The sequence below is a fragment of the Dendropsophus ebraccatus genome, chromosome 2 (genome assembly GCF_027789765.1).
Source record: "Dendropsophus ebraccatus isolate aDenEbr1 chromosome 2, aDenEbr1.pat, whole genome shotgun sequence".
Classification (NCBI taxonomy): domain Eukaryota; kingdom Metazoa; phylum Chordata; class Amphibia; order Anura; family Hylidae; genus Dendropsophus; species Dendropsophus ebraccatus.
This window is the reverse complement of record NC_091455.1, coordinates 138,227,139-138,246,582: the sequence shown is the minus strand read 5'-3', so window position 1 is coordinate 138,246,582 and position 19,444 is coordinate 138,227,139. Positions and strand designations below refer to the sequence as shown.

The 19,444-nt window shown below is 42.5% G+C and overlaps 1 protein-coding gene and 1 long non-coding RNA gene across 3 annotated transcripts in view; one reads left to right on the top strand and one right to left on the bottom strand.

Annotated features, from left to right (window-relative positions):
- Positions 1-19,444, bottom strand: part of TPK1 (thiamin pyrophosphokinase 1) — a 429,239-nt gene that overhangs the window by 46,176 nt on the left and 363,619 nt on the right. The gene's annotated exons all lie outside the window — the stretch shown is intronic.
- The window catches only part of LOC138783560 (uncharacterized), an 82,969-nt gene that overhangs the window by 41,680 nt on the left and 21,845 nt on the right, over positions 1-19,444 (top strand). The window contains exons 4-5 of the long non-coding RNA XR_011361711.1: positions 8,029-8,247; positions 9,155-9,285. This is a non-coding gene — a long non-coding RNA (uncharacterized lncRNA). The remainder of the gene's footprint in view (positions 1-8,028; positions 8,248-9,154; positions 9,286-19,444) is intronic.

Genomic DNA, 19,444 nt, shown 5'->3' with positions numbered 1-19,444 from the left:
ACCGCTAAACCTTCATATATCTTGGCCTGGGAGAGGGAGTTGGGACGATCCTTCACCCCGCAAATGTTAGCTGCTATGGCGGCAAGCTCCCATGGATACTCCTGCTGCGTTAAAACTCAAGAGAGCTCTTATAAGCTCTACACTAGATGGAACAGGACTCCCTCCTTCCTCTTCCGGGCAGGCATCTCCTCCACCGATGTGTGTTGGAGATGCCATCAGGGCGCAGGCACATACAAACATATATGGTGGGAGTGCCCACTCATCGCCCCCTATTGGGAGGGTATAGAGAACAAAATTGAGCAAGTGGTCAAGGTGAAAGTGGACTTATCAGCCTCACTCATTCTGCTCTGGGAACCCACTCCCACCTTCTGCCCTAAGCACAATGACCTTATAACTCACCTACTGACGGCGGCCAAACTGTTGGTTCCGCTATATTGGAATTGCACGGAGGCACCTCCCATAGCAGAATGGGTGAATAGATGTGACCAGCTAGCTAGACTGGAAGAGCTAAGAGGGTGGGAGAGGGGAACTAGAGAAGCTTATCTGAAGACATGGAACCCCTGGCTGCTCTATCACAAGCTCCTCTGATATCTGGAAGATACCTACAGATCTCCCCTTATCTTCTTGATAGATGGACTTCTTATATACCAGCCTCATAACGCGTGAGGGGCTGATGTCATTAGCAAACTAGTAGACCCCCCCACAAGAGACCTTCTACTGAGCTGTAATAAGTGAGAAATGAATCCTGCCATGTGATACGACCAGCGAATAATGGTCAGTGTATATTGTTACTGTTATTGTTCTGGTTTGTTACCCCCCCCTCCCCACTTTCTCCTAGCCCCCTCTACCCAGTGGAGTTATCACTCTCTTTGCATTATTACAGGTTGCGTTAATTATACCCTATATGCATAAATACATGCTTCATGTTTTTGCTGCTGTATGTTGATCAAATGCACTTGTACCTATATCACTTTCCGCTCTGTACTGGATAGTTGTACCCTGTATTTTTCTGATAAAACAATAAAACCTGATTTGAAAAAAAAAAAAAAAAGATTTTATCAATTGTGAAACAGACCATATAATTTATATAATATACTGTGAAACATGGAGATTAAAATAAGTTGGCTGCACAATAAGAAAATTAAAGAGAAGAATCAGCGAGCACATAACGGACATAAAAAAAACCAAAACACAAATTCAAGCTGTTCGGGGGCAGCAAAACATTTTATTAAAGCACATAATAGGGATATTTCCCACTTTTCTTTCTATGGCATCAAACAAATAGGTGTGCCCCCAAGAGGAGGAGATAGACAGAAACAGCTCCTCAACAAAGAGGCAGAATATATCTTCAAATTGGACACAAGGATTCCCCATGGACTTAACTACAAGAACGATCTTCTTTCTAATTATATAAATTAAATGAATTTTTCTGACTCTAAAATATTCATCAGTTATGGTTCAATCATGTTTGTATATTTTTTATAATTTTCATTTCATTTGTTGTTCTATTCATAGATATACTTTCATACAAATTTATGCATTTATCCATTCACCATTGTTGTTTTTCATCTATACACCTACGTATTAATAATAATTTTCATATATCTAAATCACACTTTGTGACTGAGTCCTCTCTTTCATCTATTATATATACTACGCAAGACAGAAAGACAGAAAAAGGCGCACCCACAAAATAATAATATGTAAATCTCAATATCTTTATTATGTATACAAAAAACAGCAAATGGACATACACTTAAAAACACTTAAAAACCCAATCCGGGAAAACCATCACAGGGACTATACGTAATAATGTACGTGTCCCTCTAGCCGCAGCCCCAACAAACCAATAACTATCAGGCCCTATATCCTATTGTACACTGATGAACTGAAACATCCTGACTTATCACAATATATGTATCCTAAAGTGCACGTGCTCACAAAAGTATCAACAACTAATCAATGAAACATACAACAATAGTAGTGTGAGAAATATAAATCAAAAAGAAATTCATGTACATCTCCCCCCCAAAAAAAGTGACCAAGTGCATAACCTATCATATAATAGCAGAAAGTCAGGGTCAACACCATATAAACTGGTAAAATATCACCAAGGGCTCTGAAATGGGGCTCCGGTCTGTAACCCTACGCGTATCGTCACCTCACGTGACTTCGTCAGGGGTCTGAATTTTTCTGACTCTAAAATATTCATCAGTTATGGTTCAATCATGTTTGTATATTTTTTATAATTTTCATTTCATTTGTTGTTCTATTCATAGATATACTTTCATACAAATTTATGCATTTATCCATTCACCATTGTTGTTTTTCATCTATACACCTACGTATTAATAATAATTTTCATATATCTAAATCACACTTTGTGACTGAGTCCTCTCTTTCATCTATTTACATCTAGCCCTAATTTGGCAACATGTATATATATATACACATATATATTTTTTTTTCATCATTAGCACACGATATCTGCACCACGATATCTTCCACCCTCTTGGAAACCAGTACAAATGATATATCACCATAGTCTAGTTTCCTTCAATTTAGCGCATATGACAGCATTCACATAATGGGGCATCGATACCATATATATTATGTAGAGTTCAATTTAATTTTATTCATGCTGGTCATGCAGAGCACAACATTGAGCTTGCTCCTTATGCTCTTTATCCTTCAAACACTTTGCGGTTGCGGACACTATCACAAAACATAGACATCGCAAAACACATTATAATGTGAACTAACCACTATACTGCTAGGGTAGTGCAATCACATAGTCAGATCGCTAATTGAACGCACCCATCCCACTTGCAAACACTTGCACTGGGAACATTTTCATTGGTCCTGGGAACATTTTCATTGGTCCTAACTTGCTTTTAATCTTATGTCTGTATGCCAACCACTAGATCATGACTAAGCGTGCATGCGTGAAACGCGTTGATCTGGCCATGCAGCATGATTTGTCCTGCTGATTAACATTATAATTTAATAAAAGTTTACGTTTTAACCCCTTAACGACATCGGGCATATATTTACGCCCTGATGCCGGTAAGGATGTTCAGAGCGGGGCCGCGTGGCGACCCCGCTCTGAACCGCGGCGGTACCGGGTGCCGCTTGTAGCCCGGGACTGTAGGTATTAGCGGGCACGGTCCGATCGCCGTGCCCGCTAATACAGTAATCAGATGCAGCTGTCAAACATGACAGCTGCATCCGATTACCGGATTCAGCTGTTCCCTGGTGTCTAGTGGTGGAGATCGCTCCCCCGGGATGTTATCCCGGAGGAGCGATCTCCGTTTCTGAAGCCGGCCGGGGACCGCTCCAAGATGGCGCCGTCCCCGGCTCGGCACTCGTTTACTTCCGGCTGCAGCAGCCGGAAGTAAACGAGTGCCTATCTCATGGATCTCTGCAGCATATCTAATTAATCACATTCCTGATCTCGCACGGTAAATGGCATCAGCGCAAAAAAATCCCAAAGCGCAAAAAAATCCCAATGTGCAAAATTGCGCATTTTTGGTCGCATCAAATCCAGAAAAATTGTAATAAAAAGCAATCAAAAAGTCATATATGCGCAATCAAGGTACCGATAGAAAGAACACATCATGGCGCAAAAAATTACACCTGACACAGCCCCATAGACCAAAGGATAAAAGCGCTATAAGCCTGGGAATGGAGCGATTTTAAGTGACGTATATTTGTTGACAATGGTTTAAATTTTTTACAGGCCATCAGATACAATATAAGTTATACATGTTACATATCGTTTTAATCATAACGACTTGAGGAACATATATAACAAGTCAGTTTTACCCCTGGGCGAATGGCGTAAAAACACATTTCCCCCAAATAAACAAAATGCTTTTTTTTTTTCAATTTCACCACACTGAATTTTTTTCTGGTTTCGCAGTGTACTTTATGCAAAAATTCAGCCTGTCAGTGCAAAGTACAATTAGTGACGCAAAAAATAAGGGCTCATGTGGGTTTCTAGGTGGAAAAATGCAAGTGCTATGGCCTTTTAAGCACAAGGAGGAAAAAACTAAAACGCAAAAATCGAAATTGGCTCTGTCCTTAAGGGGTTAAAACAAATTTTGGAATGCCGGAGCCACACTATCTTCAATCCACTTGTCCGTTGGCAGTCAGCCACCGCAGGAACCGTGCACCCTCTTGAATGTACTGAGATCTAAGTGACGCCCAGAAGGTGAGCTGATTTTAACATTTTTTTGTTGTTAATCTCACTGTATGGGCACACAGCAGGGCTCAGAAGGGAAGGAGCGTCATTTTGCTGGAGCAAAACCGCAGCTAGAATCGGTTATTAGAATAGCGCAGTTGCTAAATATATATTTTTTTAATGAGATTATAGTTAATCTGGGGTGGTGATGGGCAATCTGGGGGTGTTTACTTGCTACCTGGGGTGGTGACGGGCAATCTGGGGTGGTAAGAGCAGTCTGTGGCAATCTGGGGTGTTTACGGGCAATTTGGGGTGTTAACTGGCTATCTGAAGTGGTTAAGGGCAATCTGGGGGTGTTTACTGGCTATCTGGGGTAGTAATGGACAATCTGGGGGTGCTTACTGGCTATCAGGGGTGGTAACGGACAATCTGGGGGTGTTTACTGGCTATCTGGGGTGGTAACGAACAATCTGGGGGTGTTTACTGGCTGTCTAGGGTGGTGACGGACAATCTGAGGGGGTCTCAGGCAATCTTGGGGAGGGGTGACAGGCAATCTGGGGTGTTTACGGGCAATGTGTGGCAATCTGGGGTGGTTATGGGCAGTCTGTGGCAATCTGGGGTGGTTATGGGCAGCCTGTGGCAATCTGGTTACGGGTAATCTAGAGTAGTTACGGGCAATCTGGGGGTGTTTACTGGCTATCTGTGGTGGTAACAATCTGGGGGTGTTTACTGGCTGTCTGGGGTGGTAACGAACAATCTGGGGTGTTTACTGGCTGTCTGGGGTGGTGACGGGCAATCTAGGGGGGGGTCACAGACAATCTGGGATGGTATTGGGCAATCTGGGGGGAGGGGTGACAGGCAATCTGGGGTGGTTACGGGCAATCTGTGGCAATCTGGGGTGGTTATGGGCAGCCTGTGGCAATATGGGGTGGTTACAGGCAATCTGGGGGTGGTTACAGGCAATCTGGGGGTGGTTACAGGCAATCTGGGGGTGGTTACTGGCTACCTGGGGTGGTTACAGACAATCTGGGGTGGTTACAGACAATCTGGGGTGGTTATGGGCAATCTGGAGGTGTTTACTGGCTATCTGGGGTGGTTACAGGCAATCTGGGGGTGTTTACAGGCAACCTGAGTGTGTTTACTGGATATCAGGGCGGTGATGGACAATCCCGTCACCAATGATTTATGGTGACGGGATAAAAAGTGCTGGCAGCATTTGCAACCTCTGGTGGTGGAGAGAATGGGGCTTTGATCTTTTTTTAGGAATCCATCATTGTGAACACTAGGGTTATTCGGGGGGAGGGGGGGGTGAGCATGTATTCATCTCCTCTCACTGTGGATTCACGGTGAGAGGTGAAAGCGTTCAGCGGTGCCGACACTGTTAATAATGGCGATCGCCAGTGTGGGGACCGGCCGGGACTGACCCCACACTCTGCCCCAACCCCTCAGCTATCTCCAGTAGCTGAGAGGAGGGGGCTGCGGGCATTACCGGCACCGCTGCACTATTCTGTGTCATTGCCATTAAGAGCTGATGGCAGTAGAATAGAGCCCATTAGTGACTGCCATAAAAATCTGTATCGGCCGTCACTAATAACATAATACATGTATTCTCTGGGTCACTATGGTTACGGCGGTACCAAATTTGTGTAGGTTTTTTTTTTAACTGTTACCACTTTGGCGCAATAAAAACTAACTTCCTAAAAAAAACAACACAAAAACTGTTGCCACATTGCAAGATCCATAGCGTTCTTATCTTTTTGCGCGACATAGCTCATTTTTGGCTTATTTTTTTGCGGGAAGATCTGTAGTTTCTATTGATACCAACTTTTACATGTATAAGACTTTTTGATCTCTTTTATGACATATTTTCTGGGAAAAGCTGTCCGTCTCAGCCAACCAGAATGGGAGCATTTTAAAGGCCAGCAATTTTTAAAACGCTCGCATTCAGAACTAGAGCTTGTGGGTGTGTCAGCTGTGCAGACACAGTTGCATCTTCCCCATCAGTGAGGCCCATTTAGGAGACATGGCTCCAAAAATTAATGAAGAGGGATGATTTTGGCACGAGTACCCATTTTGAACACATGATTTCATAAACCTTTGAAGAGGGGCAGGGTTTCTTGTCTTGGCCCACCTCCAGGGCTTCAGCCCTGGCCGTTACCCTGTATTAGACCAGCAACGTGCGTGGAAACCGGGCTGTTAAAAAAAAAAAAAAAGGACCATGATACAGGCTCCCCTGCGCCAACGCCATTCTATTGATATGCTACACTTAAAGCGAATGTACCTGATGGTATATTCGCTTTAAGGAGTTTCCTTAAACCGTTTATTAACAAACCCTACCCAAATTGTTACCAATACCTACCCCAGTTATTACCTACCCCTTTCCTAGTTGTTACATATTTCTACCCCAGCAGCACAACCTGCGAACCACTCATGTCTTCTAATCAGAATTATGTGAGAAGAGATGCCATGCCAGTGAGTACCTCTCAGCTGGCTTTGGTGTGCCCTGGGCACAGTGGTCTTTACCAGCCGACCAACTGGTTGCGGGCCACTGGGTATCTGGGACTGCATGTTTACTGCATGTTTCCTTTCAGACTCTAATGGGCTTCAGTCATGTGTGGTCTAGGACCTTTTCTTTTTTTTATTTTTTTTAACAATAGATTTTTATTAGGCTTTTGTAAATTTCACAAAAACAAACAAGGATTCCCTCCAACCAGTAGGGTGGGATCCCGACAACAAAGACATAAAAACTTATGTTATGAACGCATACATGTCTGATATACAGCCGTGTGAAAAAAGCAAGAGAAATAAATGAAGAAAATTTACATACACAACAAAACAATACAATACATCCGTGGTATTTGTGGAGACTGAAGAAAAGAATGTGTAGGTGTCAGATTAAAGAAGTAGTCTAGGACCTTTTCATCACCCCATCTGTGGTCTGCATGGTGATCTCTAAAGCGGCGCCCTGGCTACTTTGTTTTAAATGGAGCAGTTGGTCATCACATGACCTGTTCCTCCATTCATTCTCTATGGAGCTGCTGTAGTGTTTAGCTATCTCCAATATCTGTTACTATCACTGTTCTGGGGGCACTGTGGCTATTACGGTTTTTAAAATCACTTAACTTAGCAATTATAGGGGTTGCTATGGTTGATTATTATAGTGTATTTATAACCAGCCTAAATAGCAGACAAGTGGATTGGTCACTGATGGCTAAAGGACTGCCCACTGCACCGAATGCCCTCATTTACATATTAACAAAAATTAAAGCCACAGTACACCAACATAAAGGTATGTGCGACCTCCCTGTCTGCCCTATTACAATTTATCTGCAGTTTATAATCACTTAACCTGCAGCTAGATTACCTTTAAATAGTCAAATGAATTTTACAGAGGAAACTGTTTTTAAAGAAGCTACAGAGGACGCAATTTGCCCAAATAAAAATTTTGTGGGTCTGGGCAACCAATTTAATACCAGTAGCTTGATGTTTTGTATAAACACAAGACTATGGGCATCAGTTATAAAAGAGAAGCGTTGTCTTTACTATGAAGTAATGCATTGCAGTCCACAACTTTATGAAAAACACTGTCATTGTTACTTTAAGAACACAGAGCATGGCTATAAAGAGTATAAGTGGAACAACTGTATATGCAATCCATGAGGACCGAATGTTAGCCATTTGACTTCTAAAACCAGAAGTAGTAGTAACTACTTTTTCTTGGCTTCTTGTTATCCATAACTTGTCTACAACTTTATAACAAAAATCTGATCAGTTCTTTCTTTAATAACGTCAAAGATTTGGTAACAGAGCACCATACTAACATATTTATACATTTGTTTTTTTAGGGAATATGATTACTGTGTCATACTGAAGTATTGTTATGACACCATTCCATTCCTATGGCCGAACTCTGAGTAAACAATGAACTTCCCTAATGTTGAGGCATCTACTGTATTACCGCCTATAATAGCCATTTTGAAATAAATCTGCATGGAAAAAAGTCATTAAAAAGGCTGACGGAAAGGGTGAAGAGAAATTAAAAGAGAATTGATGAGGACCTGCTGGTGATTATCATTTCAGCTGTTAGCAACTGGCTTATGAAACACTAATTGCTAATGGGAAAGGAGAGGAAACCTGGAGTCATTATTATTAAATGACTGAGGTGCCCAGAAAAGAACTGTTAATTAATAACTGTAATTTGTATTTAAAGAGAAGCGTTCATATCCAAAGATCATCTTCTTACTGCATGCATAAATGTACCTACCCCAGGGTGGCATCCTGGCACAGCTTCCTGCTATTTATCTTGCTGCATATCAGTAAATAAGGAAGCAGAGTAGTAAATAACTGTACTCATATGCAACTATACACAATGTTTAATGTAACCATCAACCTTCAATGTCAGTCTCAAAAGGCTTGTTTTATTAGGCATTGCAGGCCTTTGGCTCTCTGACACAATCATTTATGGCTTAGCTTCATTATTCAAAAAGATAGTAACTATTTGCTGGGTTTCCTATAGAGAAAACAAAAGGCTAATACGGCAGAGAAAAGCAAATATTATATTGGATCAACATGGAGAAATACTTATTTGATACTTTTGGTACCATGTATAACTTTTCCTGCCAAAGTACATTTCAGTTAAATAAGAAATTAAATTCATACATAGGCTTATCTGTAAATCTAAACTGAGAGGCTCCCGGTGTTTTACGGTGATCGACTAGGACACCTATTTACTTTTGGGTACTGCCCTTCTTTACATTTGAACTTAAAACAGGAGACAAGGCCACAGAAGTAGCCGCAATCACCTTTTAAATAGGACAACATAACACTATCGGGGGAATTTATCAGTTGTGGGCAGGCTTCAGATCTGACTGATTTACTGTATATCTGGCATGGGGGGGGGGGGGGGGGATTTATGGAAGACCAATGTACTTGTACACCAGTCTTGATAAATTTCCCCTTATGTTTTCACAGTGTTGGAGCTTTCCTTCAAAGGAATATGTATACCTGTGGGATACATTGCCCATTGCCAGAATGGAAGTTCTACTTATGTAACTGTCCATATATAGAAAGCTGCATCATCTGAGCTTCTCCAGGAAGACCAGGTTAGTCGGCTCTGTAGTCTCCGTCTCCTCTTTCTGACCTCCCTGTAGAAAGATGGTACCTATTGACAGCCACCCAAAACACACTCTGAATGCAAAATGTGTGATGCTACAGTGATGGTATTCATTAATGGAGAGTGGATTGAAACAAAAAGTTTCCCATGGTATCTATTGGCCAGGTGCCAGAGTTGGATAACAGACTTTGGATATTATTTTTTCAGGATTCCTCTGGATGGTAGTATACTATGCTATTCCATCCTTAATTTATTTGTGATACACCAACATACAGTATAACAGCTAGAGGCCAAAAGGGCACTCTCATGGACACGGTCTGGCAATGAAAGCCTACAGACGTGTTTAGTATGTATGTTGCAACACATGTTAAACACATTGCACACATGCATTGATAACCCAGGCTAAATCACCAACATACTTGGGTTCTACATATTACTGTAGAAATAAAATACAGTGGTACCTTGGTTTAAGAGTAACTTGGTTTAAGAGCGTTTTGGTTTAAGAGCTCAGAGTTTTTCAAAATTGTGACTTGGTTTAAGAGCATTGCTTTGGTTTAAGAGCTCCCTGTACTGGGTTGGAGGGCGAGTGGAGGAGGGGCATGGTCTGCATGGTGTGGTCTACAGCATTGTACTCTGACCCAGGAAGTCTCCCTCACCTTCCAAATCATAGCAGATCCACTTCAGGCTGGGGCTCACATCAGGGGACAGGACTGTGGAGGTAATCTCTTCATAGCTGTAACCCCTCTCTCCCCGGACAGAGAGTGCTGCTATACTGTGCCCACATCTGCCCTGATCATTCCTTCATGCTCCTTGCAGTCTCTGTCCACCCTTGTGTTTCCCATCCTCTCCATTACTGTACAGTAACTTATAATATCACAGATTCTGCTGTTTCTAAATGTTTGTTTCATCTGTTTTACATGTTATTCAGAATAATAAATCATTATATTTGGGGTGTGGAACCAATTTTCTGCATATCAATGATTTCTTATGGGAAAATTTGCTTTGGTTTAAGAGTGGATTTGGATTACAAGCACAGCCCCGGAACGAATTATGCTCGTAATCCAAGGCACCACTGTACTTAAAATATTTTGTATAATGGCACTAGATGACCCTGGAGAAGTTTACTTGTTTTATCCACACTTCTATGCAAAGCTTTGTGGGGAAAACAAGATCTGCAGCTTACCTTGTAGATTCTACAGTGCCACCACTTGCTGCTGGCTATAAATAATGATAATAATTAGGAGGTAATACATCCTTCACGGGATCTGTATGGGGTGGGAAGATGATTGATTACAGGTGTCTGGAATTCCAGCGTTACAAGATGTAGTTGGCTAACGATAAAGAAACAATCTGTTCTTTCTATCCCTTCCCTATGTACCTGAACAGTGTTACATTACTGTATTCTTAATAAGAACATGAACTTACAATCTGGAGACCCATTCTTGGCAACAGTGAATGCAACAGATACTTGCCTACCATCTTTGTATTTTAGTTCTAGCATGATGTTGTAAGCTATTTAAGTAAGAACTTCCTAATTAAAAAAACAAGGCTGCATGGCTCAAAATTGAAATATTTATTGTTGGCCATACACGTCTCCATATTAGCTCCATACACATGTATGTGCTGCTCTGTTGAATGTACATTTCAATGGATTGAAGGAGGTTAGCCATTTATTTCCAGAACAACAACAAAATCTGGCAGTTGAAATTCATTTGCCTGATCATTAACTCTCCCAACATCTGCCATCGGGGAGAATTAGTTTGAATCCATCCATATTAGATGGTCTGTCAATCCCAACAAATTTGGAAACATTGATCTAATGCCAACATTTATTAATATGCATGGCAATTCAAACTAACCATGCAAATTATTATGGCATCCTAGTTGACAGTGAACTTCAAATATCCTTCATTCCACCCAAGCTATAGGCTGCAATAGGCAAAATAAAGTGTTTGTTTTTTTCTGGGCTATTCTCTTCAGGCTCTGTACTGTAAATTGTCTTGCTGCAATAAGCTGGCTTTATATCAGTGTGATAGGGGGTGTTTTGCATCACTTTTACGGCTGTAAGTTTCAGCCTGACCATGGGTCATCAGACCTGTGGTTTTTCTAGGAATTGCAATTATAATGAAGTCGCAAAAATATTCAACCCTTGTGTGAAACCAGACACGTAGGGTTGCTGGGATATTAGGGGGTGGGATTGGGACGAGACTAGCTTAGGATGAGATTCCACAATGAGGCTCCTGTCGATATTGTAGCTGCCAAAAAGCAGTTGGCCAACTCTGGTTTTTGTCTTATAGAAAGACAAAACCAAGACACAAAAAGGAAATGCAAATGTAATATTGCATAAAGTAAGGCTGGGTTCCCACTGCATTTTTACTATCCATTTCACATGTACATCAAAAGGAAAAAAACAGATGCTATGTACTGTATGCCATGTTGCAGAATTTGTTTTCCATTGACTTACATTTATAAAAAAAAAGGGATTGAAACATCCATTTTTTATGTACTCAAAATGTGGTTGACCACGTTTTTTGTGAAACGGATGGAAAGAAACAGTGTGAGCCCAACTTAACTGGAGGTTCGATTGCATTTATTTTCTCCTTTATTACAAAATCCATTCTGTTCTATTTCTTTTATTTCCGGTCATTCTACTTAAACAAGATTTGTGTGCGTGTCTTTGACAGCGTTACCAAGAACAGGCTCTCACCTACAGTGCCTTGTGAAGGACATAAATGTTCATCATTAATTGTGCTCAGTGCGTTTGACATATTTTTTCACACTCTTAATTGATCTAGAGTTTGGTTTTTGGATATAATGCCGGTGTGAATTAGACAGCTCCCTTTCATTGTCTTACAAAATGACTTTAATCTCAGTCAAAGGTATTCGAGCTGTGAAGAACTGTTCTTACTACGTCAAGCAAAAACCTTGATAGCTCAATTGCTTGGAAAAACATTACTTTACTATAAAAGGATTGTATTTTTCCATTATTACAAGATAATATAATGTGATCTGAATTAGATTCTTATACTTTTGATCTATTATCAAATATTCATTCATCTTGGAGAAAGCAAGACATTTTTATTGAGCAACTAGTTTTTGTGTGGTAAAGATGAATCACAGCTATCCTCAGCTGAGAGTTAAAACACATGAAAAGACTTTTTCTGTCATTGTCCCTCTGAATATTGTATGCTATGAAAAGACGCCAAAATACAGCAATACTACCTGCTTATAAATATATAAAAGCTAATTTATAAACTGATTTGTGCTGTGTATCGTTGAGGATGGGATCTTATGCAGCCTTAGGTTTCCACCACATTTTTTTTTTCACTACAGATGTGTAATGTACATGGATGGGTTATAACATAGCCATTCAGACAACATTTACCTGCATTGATGCAGAGCTATTTTTATATAGAAACAGCGGGGAGGGGGGGGGGGGGGGGGGCATAATAAACAACACTACTAAGCTGCTCCAGTCACTGATTGGCTGGGAAGGCTGTCCATCAACCGAGTCAGACATTTTCCCCTGTCATCACAACTCGGAGGAAAATGCCTTCCAGCTGGAGTCTTAAGGATGTTCAGGCTGTGCATTGCAGTCACGGGGAGAGGTAAGAAATCAACCATGCTCATTTTCTCGCCTGACAAAATTTTTTGTCATGGACGGACTTCTTTTTTAAGAATGTACACATATGTCCACCCTTACCTTACTTTTAGTTTGACTAAAGCATTTTTATCATTAAAAAAAAAACTTACATGTCACACAGACATGTTAAAAGACATCAAAACATTTGACATGTCTGTGCCGCTCCCTTTCTCTCATGGGAGATGGAACCAAAAATGGAAACAGCACGAGTACATAAAAAAATGTCTGGAGCATCCGCACCCAGGTCTAGTGTATTCTCCTCGGAGGAAGGCAATTGTACAGGAGTTTGACAAAGTGAAAGATAACAGCTTTCTGAGGGACATCCTACATGGCTGTACCTTGTTTGTGAACATAAGGTCCGTAAAAAGGGATTACCCCTAGAGTTGCCCCCGGAGCCTTTTTCTGTTCCCATGGAATGTGATGAGAAATATCCTGTGCATCAATGTCAAGGCCTGGTTGACACACCCGAGGGCCTGAGCCACCTCTCAGGAGAACACATCCCTGCAGCAGCTAGTTCCACCTCACCAGCTCCTACTACAAGCCATGGAGTCTCTGAAGCAGCTGACACCATCTCCCCTTAGTGGCAGTCCTTTCCCCAGAACACACCTCTAAATTCAGAGTCCCCAACTGTGTAAGCCATCAGGGGCAAGAGGATGCCCGGAAGACTCAGAGGCCAGAAGTCAAGCCTATATTAAGATTAGTGACTTCAGAAGGAGGGACATTAAGAGAGCTTCTGTTATGCACCCTTTGGGCAATTATTGTTTCAGTTTTTTTGGTTATGTATGTCCAGTTGGGCAAAGTATTTAAGTTGTGCCATATTGGCGATATAATGTCACAGTTGCTTGGTCATTCCACCATGTATGTTGCAGGAAAACTGCCTATTGTTGTGGGAAGGGAGGGGATATTTTTGTTGAGGTTTAGTGTGTTAAGAACACGCTAGTACAGTGATTAATACTGATGTCTTTTAAAAAGAATGTTTGGTGACTATTTTATGCAGAGAATATTTTCTATGTGCTAGAGGACCAATAGCTACAAAAAGGGACTTTTTTCTTCAAAGCATACAATACAGATTTAGAGTGGCCAGAATCTTGTCATCTCATCACCACTACGGTAGTCACCAGACTCCCCGTTAGCTGATTTCTACTGCACCTCACCAACACCAAGGGCATCATTGGATGCCATTGATCCACTGCATCCACAGTTCTCCTGGGTGAAGTTTTATATAGTTCTCTAACCTGGATGACACTTCTACCCCTAAGTATCTAATAGGGACCTCGGAGGTACAAACCTTCAGCTGACCATAATCCCCTCCATCCCTACCATCCAGCAGCAAAAGTGATGATTTCCCCCAATTAATGGCGAAGCCCGAGTACCTCCCAAAGATCTCTATTGCCTCCATCACCCCCTTAATTGAGGGCCCAACACTCCCCAGGAACAGCATCACATCATCATCAAATAATGCTATTTTCTCTGTTCCTGAGGAGTGTTCAAAACCCCTGATTTCACTTGAGCATCTAATATACTCCACCAGTGGTTCCATTGCCATTGCAAACAGGAGAGGGGACAACGGACACCCCTGTCTAGTACCCCTGGACAGTAGAAAGGGTTCTGATACCTGACCATTGACAGATATCCTTGCTCTAGGCTCTGAGTAAAAGAGTTTAACACAACTAATAAATTCCTCTCCAATTCCCATTTTCTTCATAACTCTCCACAGGTAAGGCCATTCCACCCTATCGAAAGCCTTTGTTGCATCCAGGGTAAGAATAGCCTTACCCCCCGGATCCCCACTCTCCTCCTGGATGTTACTATAAGCCCTCCTGATGTTATAGAATACCCCCCTCCCGGGAATAAACCCCGACTGATCTTTGTGTATTAATTTCCTGATCACACTCTTAAGCCTATTGGCTAACATCTTAGTGGCCACCTTGGCATCTACATTGATAAGGGAGATGGGTCTGTAAGACTCCGGGCCCCTAGAACTCTTCCCCTCCTTCGGCAGCATAATAATTATCGCTTCCTTCATGGATTCTGGCAGCCTCCCACTCTGCCATGCACCATTTAACACCTCCAATAGCTCTTCTAACAATTTCCCTCCTGCTGTTTTATATAATTCGGCTGGTAATCCATCCGAGCCCGGAGCCTTACCGTCCCCCATCTCCCCCAATGCTCTTTTTAGTTCCTCCACCGTAAATGGGGCATCTAGCTGTTCCCTCTCATTAATCTCTATTTTAGGTAGGAGGATACCCTCCAGGTAATCCTCTAACTCCTCTGGCCTATAACACCCTTCTGAGGTATATATATCTTACTATAATACTGAACGAAGGCATCTAGAATCTCCTTGGTTGTAGTAACCTGTCTTCCCTGCCACTCCATTGCTACTATCCCCGCCGAACCATGGTTACTTTCCACTAACCTAGCCAACATTCTTCCTGGACGCTCTCCCTCCACACCCCCTCTGGCCTTCAAAAACATTTGCCCGATAGCATTCTTTTCAAGTAACATTTTCTCTAGCTGTTCCCGTTCTTCCACCCATTTGCACCACTTCTCCTGTGTTGGGTCCGCGTTGTACTCTCTTTCTGCTTCTTCCAACCCTTTATAATAATTCCTTTCTTTCTCTTTCGCTTCTTTCTTTTTATATACAATTTTCTGGAATAGCAGACCCCTCAGCGTTGCCTTCAGGGCATCCCACACAACTTTACTCTCTGCTGTACCCTTATTGAAACGCAAAAACTCTTCTATGCTATCACGCCAATCTAGATCGATTATATTCAGCCAAGACGCATTCAGCCTGAATGGCTTGCTTGGCCCCCTTTCCCTACTTTCTACCTCTATCATCAAAGGCGTATGGTCAGAGAACCCCCTATGGCCAAATTTAGCTCTCTTAACGTACTCTACCATCTGCTTGTCGCCCAACACCAGGTCTATTCTAGACATACATTTATGAGATTTGTTCACACGAGTATTCCTCTCTATCTCCATTTTTAATCCGCCATATGTCATACCAATTCAGTTCTGTACAGATCTTAGCCAATTGCGAATTACCCTTCCCTTTAACCCTTTCCCCCACATGGCATCTATCCCTCTCCATATCAAATACTTCGTTGAAATCCCCCAACCACACTTTTGGGCACTCTGCCATCTTATCCATTATTCCATCTATCTCCACAAACAGCTTCCTTGTAAATGGTGGTGGGCAATATACAGCACAAAGAAGAAACTCCAGATCTTCACAGACTAAGTGTATTATAATATACCTCCCAAGGTCGTCCAACCTTTTCTGTAGTACCTCCACCTTCAGGGCCCTATGGATGAGCACACTCACTCCTCTAGAATAGTTAGAGAAAACGGAATGGCAACTAATACCTGCCCACCTTCTATTTATGATACTCACAGACTCGTGTGTCAAATGGGTCTCCTGGAGACAAAAAATTGCCGGCAAGTATCCATGTAGGGCATTAAAGATAGCAACTCTTTTCTCTCTACTCGCTAAACCCCTTATGTTCCAGGTCACAATTTTAAACTTGCCCATCCTCCTATCCAGCTCCCTAGCCCTCTCTCAATTTTCCTCCTCCTTACCCTCTTGATTGAACGAAGAAACCCAGGTAAACCAAAAAAATACCATCCCCCCACCCCCTCATATGGCTAGACTTCACCGTTAGGTTCTGCCCAAAAAAACCCTTACTTGGTCAAATCCCTCCCTCCCCCCAACCGACTTATTCTAGCTAACTCTGGACTTCATCTTTTACCTTTACTATTACTTATAAACCCTTGGACTCCAACCACTTATCTACTTCTCCCGTCTCTGTAAAAAAAATAGGATCTACTGTCATGTATAATTTTCGATTTCGCAGGAAACAGTAAAGAGTATCCTATCCCAGCTTCCCTCAATGTTTTTTTACCCCAACAAAATTGGTTCTAAGTTTATTTGTTGTGTATGAGAAGTCTGTGTAAATTGCAATCTTGCTGCCCCCAAAGTTTAAATCTCCCCTTCTCCTACTGAAGGCAAGAAGCTTGTCTCTATCACCATAAAAAAAATAGCTTAGCCAACATCGGTCTAGGATTAGATCCCGTAGGGTATGGTCGGGACGGAACTCTGTAAACCCTCTCTATCCCGAAAAACTTTGACAGGGTGTCCATCCCGCAGACTGATAGCAACCAGTTGTAAATGAAGGATACACAGTACTCCCCCTCTGCCTTCTTAGAGAACCCCACCAATTTAATATAGGCTCTTCTCTGTCTATCTTCCATATCCAAGATTTTCTTCTGGTTCTGATCTACTGTTTTTTTCAATTCCTGCACCTCCTTTCTAAGGTTGTTTTGTGTGTCCTCTACCTGTGATATCCTGTTTTCCGCCTCCCCCACCCTTTCTCTTATCTTGCCTAATTCGTTTTTTTATAATGGACACATCCACTCCGATGCTACCAGTCTGAACCAAGACTTCCTTTACTGCTAAATCCAATTTCTGGATCATAGAGACCATTGCTGACATCTGATCCATGTTTCCCACTACAGCCCTCTGCTTCCAATGAACCTGACCGTGGGCTGCCCCCCTCTATTTCTTCACACTCCTCCTCTTGTCCCACACCCTGTATCACCGGGGTAACTTTTACCGACTTATCTTTCGTTGATGGGGATTGCAAGAATTTATCCATTTTCTGGCCACTCAATTTAGGCTGGCTCCCTGCCCCCAACATTGCCCCCCCCCTGATCTTCGCGCATTGGGATCCTCTTTAGCTTTTTTAGGGGGCATCGCTACAGAGATTTACAAACACTGAGTCACAATTCTAATGTAGACAATAAACCCTCCAAAGAAACAGTAACCAGCGTAGGAGAAGAGAGGAAAAAAAAAAAAGAGTAAAAAACAGAGAAGGCGAGGACAACAAGATAGGTTATTATAGTCACACACTCTGTGATTCCCTGCAATATTCCCCTGTGTGCAATACACCTTTCTAACAACCTCTCCTACACAGAGCAATCCACCGTTGCTTTACTCTGCTAATGGAGACAGAGAACCCCCAGTTATAGGACCTAAAGTAGTAAGTGGAGAGAAAGAGGAGAAGAGGGAGGAGAAAACATGCAAAGTCACATTAATCTCAAACACTGAAGTTCTATACTATAAACCCACTTATAGCACACTCCCCTCTAATAACCTCTCTAGCACAGAGTATTACTGTCTGCTTGTAATGTGTGCCTTTAAATCCTAAATCCTAAACCACATACAGCTCTTTATTTTAGGACCACTTAACACGGGATTCAGAATTCTACAGGAGGATGGCATATGACCACAGTTTATATTGCCAGTCTATAAGATCTCCAACAGGCACAACTTCAAGCGGATAACCAGTTAACCAGTTAATAAGATAGAGGGGTTTCCAATCAACTGTTGAGGCAATCCCCCTCTAACCTTCCCCTCGGATTAATGACTCAATGGCTCCCACTCCGGGCCTTAAATCTAAGATGAAACCAAAAGAAAAAATGTCCGCTCACCTGAAGTTGCTGGAATGGTTAGCTCAGTTGGCAAGTGATATCTCCAAGCACGTGGAAAGGCATATTGCGGGCTGCAACCCGTAAAGCATCCAAAAAAAGGGGTTAGTATCCACAGCTTTTGAAATATAAATGTTTCTTTATTTAGCGCATCGAGACATAAAAAACAAAAACAAAAAGTGAGTGGTGAGCTAAAAACGCCGACGCGTTGCGAGGTTCTCCCTCTTAATCAATGATTAAGAGGGAGAACCTCGCAACGCGTCGGCGTTTTTAGCTCACCACTCACTTTTTGTTTTTGTTTTTTATGTCTTGATGCGCTAAATAAAGAAACATTTATATTTCAAAAGCTGTGGATACTAACCCCTTTTTTTGGACTTAAATCTAAGACCCTCTGTCGGCACTGATCTTCCACTGTCCCCTTCATCCACTGCCTCAGTGTAGCAGAACTGTTATATAAGGCATTTATCCTCCATACGACTAGTCCCACTTCAGAAAGATCTCACCCAGTGGCTCAGTCTCAGATCGCGCTCCGGCCCTCCACGTGCTCCACGCTGACCCGCCGATGTCCCTGTTTCACTCGTCCGCACTCCGTTCCTGGCTCCCGACTTGCTTCACTCCGTCCCTCTCTCACGCCTGCCGCGCCTCCTCCTTGGACTCGCTCTCTCTCTAACCGCTTGTCTGTGGTGGGTGGTCAGCGTCCCCTCCGTGCCTCAGACTGGTTCATACGCCTCTCAGCTCGTCCTCTCTCTGCCTCCTCCGCTCTCCCCCCGCTAGATCATCGGCTGGGAGTCGACTGATGTCTCCGTCTCTGCTGCGCGTCTGCCTTGAGTCAGCACGCCGCAGTTCATCCTCTCTCCGCCTCCTCCACCACTCTTGGTCCCGTCGGTCAGGTCAGGGGGAGGGTGGGCGGACGCTACATGCTCACATGACCGCATCCTCCATTACATATTTCCCTCCTGGGTGAAGTTAACTCAGTAAGTCACCTGTCATGTGGCCTGTTCTAAAACTGTGTCTGTCA